Raw genomic sequence first — 4710 nt, 5'->3', positions numbered from 1 at the left:
TGTACTGAGCTGTTTTTACTGATGACACTTCAGACCCCAAATCAGTGGAGGTTTTCCAAACTAAACAGCCTCTCTGGTTCTCTGTAGAGAGCCACTGGATGTCCCACAGTCCGACTCAGTTTGGACACTACCTGGAGTTAAGGTCAGATTCCACAGGTTTAAAGGCTCACTCTCATAAAACTGCCCTTGCTTCTGGTGCCAGTTGCTAGTACTGGGTCCCCCTGTCATCCATACTTCCGTCCAGGATGGCTACAAATTGAGGACTCCCCTGACTGTACTTCAGGTTCAGTAATTTGCTAGAATAGCACACAGAACTCAGGAAAATGTGTCATATATATATATATATATATGTATATATATATATACGTATATATCTTTTTCGCTGAGATGAGATATATGTGTATATATACATACATATATGTGTGTGTATATATATATAATTTAAATGTATTAGTTGGGGGCGCCTTGGTGGCTCAGTTAAGCATCTGCCTTTGGCTCAGGTCATAGTCCCAGGGTCCTGGGATCAAGTCCCACATTGAGCTCCCTAGGCAGGGAGCCTGCTTCTCCTTATCCCTCTGCCATTCCTCCCACTGTGCTCTCTGGCTCTATCTTGCTGTCAAATAAAATCTTTAAAAGTCGATCAATAAATATATGAATTGTATATAAAAAGTTGAGAAACTACAGTTAACCCTTCAACAACGGGGGTGTCAGCAGTATCAACCTCTCCACACAGTCGAAAATCTACATACAACTTTTTTTAAAGATTTTATTTATTTATTTATTTGACAGAGATCACAAATAGGCAGAGAGGCAGGCGGGGTGGTGGGGGGGAGGGAAGCAAACTCCCCGTGGAGCAGGGAGCCCGATGCGGGGCTTGATCCCAGGACTCTGGGATCATGACCTGAGCTGAAGGCAGAGGCTCAACCCACTGAGCCACCCAGGTGCCCCTACATACAACTTTTGATGCCTCAAAAATTAACTACTAGTAGCCTACTGTTGACCTCAAGCCTTACTGATAACATAAACAGTTGAAAAATGTATTTTTTCATGTTATCTGTATTATATATTGTGTCCCTACAATAAAGTAAGCTAGAGAAAAAGTTAAGGAAGTCATAAGGAAAATACATTTATAGTACTATACTATGTTTGTCAAAGAAAAAAAAAAAACAGGGCGCCTGGGTGGCTCAGATGGTTAAGCGTCTGCCTTTGGCTCGGGTCACCATCTCAGGGTCCTGAGATTGGGCCCCATGTTGGGGTCCCTGCCCAGCGGGGAATCTGCCTCTCCCTCTGCCTCTGATGCTCTAGTTCTCCCTCTCAAATGAATAAGTAAAATATTAAAAAAAAAAACCCCAATATGTGTAAGTGGACCCACACAGTTCAAATCTGTGTTCAAGGGTCAACTGTGTTTAGATTACTGTTTCAGTATAATTGGTATCTTTTGTAATCCTACGTATTTTACTTTATTTTTTTTTAAAGATTTTACTTATTTGACCGAGCACAAGCAGGAGTGGCAGGCAGAGAGAGAAGCAGGATCCCTGCCGAGCAGCAAGCCTGATGTGGGGCTAGATCCCAGGACCCTGAGATCATGACCTGAGCTAAAGGCAGACACTTAACCAACTGAGCCCCTCAGGCGCCCCTACTTTACTCAAAAGCAACTTTCTGAGAAGGGATCCACACACTTAGGCAAACTGCCTAAGGGCTCAATGGCACAAAAGAGATGAAGAGCCCTGATCCAAGGGTATGAGATAAAGTCTTTTACCTACCCAGCCCCCAGTTCTGGATTGCTACTCCCAAGGACCCACTATGTATGGACAAGCGCAAGTACACATATGTATATATATATGTTTTTACCCAAATGATAATACACTATACACCCTGTTCTGCGTCATAATTGTTAATTTTTTTTTTTTTTTTTTTGACAGACAGAGATCACAAGTAGGCGGAGAGGCAGGCAGAGAGAGAGGAGGAAGCAGGCTCCCTGCTGAGCAGAGAGCCCAATGCGGGACTCGATCCCAGGACCTGAGATCATGACCTGAGCCGAAGGCAGCGGCTTAACCCACTGAGCCACCCAGGCGCCCATAATTGTTAATTTTTAACACAGCTGTATATCTTATTGAATGGGTATATCATTTATCATTTATTGATGGATCTTCAGTTTATTTCCAACGGACACTTGATGAATATCCTTGTACCTTTTATACATATGATTATACCTACAGATAAATTCTTAGCAATGGAGTTTCTGGGTCAAGGGGTGTATTTATAATTTTGATAGGTATTGCCAAACTGTTCTCCATAGAGGTTATGATGTACATTTCTACAACACGAATACCTATTCCCTCATGCTCTTGTCAACAATATGTTAAATGTTTTGAACTTTGCCAATCTCATAGGTAAAAAGCAAGATCACATTTTTGGATTTAATTTGCAATTATTTTACCCTGAATGAAGTTGGTTCATTAAGCATCAAACTTAATGAAAAAGATGCAGTTTTAAAGCAGGACTGAATGCATGTTTTAGAACCTTAGTTGCCAGTTCAAAGTTAACTTCCCAAGGGTTTGCTTGCTGTCAGAGACCCATTCCTGCTCTACTTCCTCACAAGCTAGCTCTAACTGCTTTCTTTCTCCATGCCACAAATTAGTTTGCTTTTTCTACTTTACCTTTCCAGCACTCTGGCTTCTTTTTGTCAGTGACACCTATGCAAAAGGCATTTACTTAGTATCCTGGGTAAACCAATGTCCTGAGAAAAAGATGCCAACTAGATCATGTCTCATGCATATAAGGATTTCAGAATTTACAGCCCTTATTTAGAGACACGGTTTTGAATGGGGTTTTTAAAACCATTTCATCATCTTGTGCCTACTATTATGAACATGTCTCAGTATCATACCGGTTTATCTGTACTCAGAGACTGGGGCATCTGTTTGTTAGTCACCTTGGTGGGGAAAATCTCACAGAGGTATAACCTTCTGGAGATGCCCAGAAACTCCTCTAAAATTAGAAACTTACATGTCAAATGCAGCTGAAGGAGAACAGTGTGTTAAAAGAATCACTCTTGGGGCGCCTGGGTGGCTCAATGGGTTAAGCCTCTGCCTTTGGCTCAGGGTCCTGGGATCAAGCCCCAAATTGGGCTCTCTGCTCAGCAGGGAGCCTGCTTCCCCCTCTCTCTGCCTGCCTCTTTGCCTACTTGTGATCTCTGTTTGTCAAATAATAAATCTTTTAAAAAAAAAATCACTGTAAAGAATCACATGTGGTATTGGCCAAGTTTTATTTTACTTAAAAACAAGTTTTATTTTTATTTATTTTTTTAGGTGGGCTAGTGTGGAGGCTAACACAGGGCTTGAACTCAGGACCCTGAGACTGAGATCTCATCTGAGATCAAGAGCTGGATGTTTGACTGACAGCCACGCAAGCACCCCTGGCAAAATTTTATTTTTGAAGCAGTCTAGTATTTATAATATTACTTGTACTCTTTTGTAGGTCATAAATATGGCACTGTAAAATTTAAAAATGCAGATACACAGAGCACTGGCTGCTTAGTCTAGTACAAACAACTGGTAGAACTGATTGCTCTTTCCTTCAGGAAAGGCTTATTTAAAAAGATTTCATAATGATTTCACTCATACGTGGAATTTAAGAAAAACGGGAGAAGGGAAGGAAAAAGTAAGATAAAAGCAGAGAGGGAGGCAAACCATAAGAGAGTCTTAACTATGGGAAACAAATTGAGAACTGCTGTAGGGGAGGAGGGGAGGATGATGGGGTTAGTGGGTGGTGGGCATTAAGGAGGGCATCTGATGGAATGAGCCCTGGGTGTTACATGCAACTGATGAGTCAGTCACTACACCCTACCCCTGAAACTAATATACTATATGTTAACTAAACTGAATTTAAATAAAAAATTTAAAAAAGGAGTTCATTAAAAACAAAAGAGTTCAGGGGCACCTGCGTGGCTCAGTAGGTTAAAGCCTCTGCCTTCAGCTCAGGTCATGGTCCCGGGGTCCTGGGATCAAGTCCCACATCAGGCTTTCTGCTCAGTGGGGAGCCTGTTTCCCCCTCTCTCTCTGCCTGCCTCTCTGCCTACTTGTGATCTCTGTCAAATAAATAAATAAAATCTTAAAAAAAAAAAAAAAGAATTCAGGGGCACCTGAATGGCTCAGTTGATTAAGCATCTGCCTTTGGCTCTGGTCATGATCCTAGGGTCCTCTGTGTCGGGCTCCCAGCTCCCAGCTCAGCAGGGAGCCTGCTTCTTCCTCTCCCCGCTGCTTGTGTATTCTCACCCAAATAAATAAATAAAATCTTTTAAAAAATTAAATAAAAGAGCTCATATTGAATGGCCATTATATAGTGTATAGTATTAAGACAATGGAGTGAATCACTGTCCTGGCAAATCCAAATTGGCTAATTTGGAAAACAAGTATCTAGGAACTTATTTTGATTTTCATATGCTAATCCATCTATTTGATATCCAACTCAATGTGTGAATAGTGTGAACTAGTATTTGGCTCCCCTAGAGATTTTTTTTTTTTTGAAGATTCATCCATTTATTTGACAGAGAGAGATAGATCACAAGTAGATAGAGAGGGGGAAGCAGGCTCCCCACTGAGCAGAGAGTACAATGCAGGGCTCAATCCCAGGACCCTGAGATCATGACCTGGGCAGAAGGCAGACACTTTAACCCATTGAGCCACCCAGGCACCCCTAGAGATGGTT

This window comes from Mustela putorius, unplaced genomic scaffold (genome assembly GCF_011764305.1).
Source record: "Mustela putorius furo isolate JIRA1106 unplaced genomic scaffold, ASM1176430v1.1 tig00537297_pilon_pilon_pilon, whole genome shotgun sequence".
In the NCBI taxonomy this organism is placed as follows: domain Eukaryota; kingdom Metazoa; phylum Chordata; class Mammalia; order Carnivora; family Mustelidae; genus Mustela; species Mustela putorius.
The sequence above is the reverse complement of the archived record's forward strand: the minus strand, read 5'-3'. Positions refer to the sequence as shown.